Genomic DNA, 256 nt, shown 5'->3' with positions numbered 1-256 from the left:
TTGGCGGCATAATTGTGTTGAGTGATGCAATGTCTCCCTCTTTTGATGAGGGATCAAATTACTGTACGTTATTTGTAATTATGTTCTCGGTTCATGTTTTTGCAACTTTTGTAAAGCGCCTGTTTTATTAGATCTGAATCATCAACATGTATTTGTAAATTTGGTAGTCGTGCTATTTTAAATTGTAAAAATAAATACATAAGTTAAAAAGTCAAGTGTAAAGACAAAATTAAGTATACAGTACAGTCACAAAGTA

The 256-nt window shown here is 30.9% G+C and overlaps 1 protein-coding gene across 1 annotated transcript in view; it reads right to left on the bottom strand.

Moving 5' to 3' along the window:
- The window catches only part of LOC127607550 (uncharacterized), a 229,996-nt gene that overhangs the window by 119,307 nt on the left and 110,433 nt on the right, over nucleotides 1-256 (bottom strand). The gene's annotated exons all lie outside the window — the stretch shown is intronic.

Source organism: Hippocampus zosterae, chromosome 1 (genome assembly GCF_025434085.1).
Source record: "Hippocampus zosterae strain Florida chromosome 1, ASM2543408v3, whole genome shotgun sequence".
In the NCBI taxonomy this organism is placed as follows: domain Eukaryota; kingdom Metazoa; phylum Chordata; class Actinopteri; order Syngnathiformes; family Syngnathidae; genus Hippocampus; species Hippocampus zosterae.
Note: the sequence above shows the minus strand (reverse complement) of the source record. Positions and strands in the feature narration are given on the sequence as shown.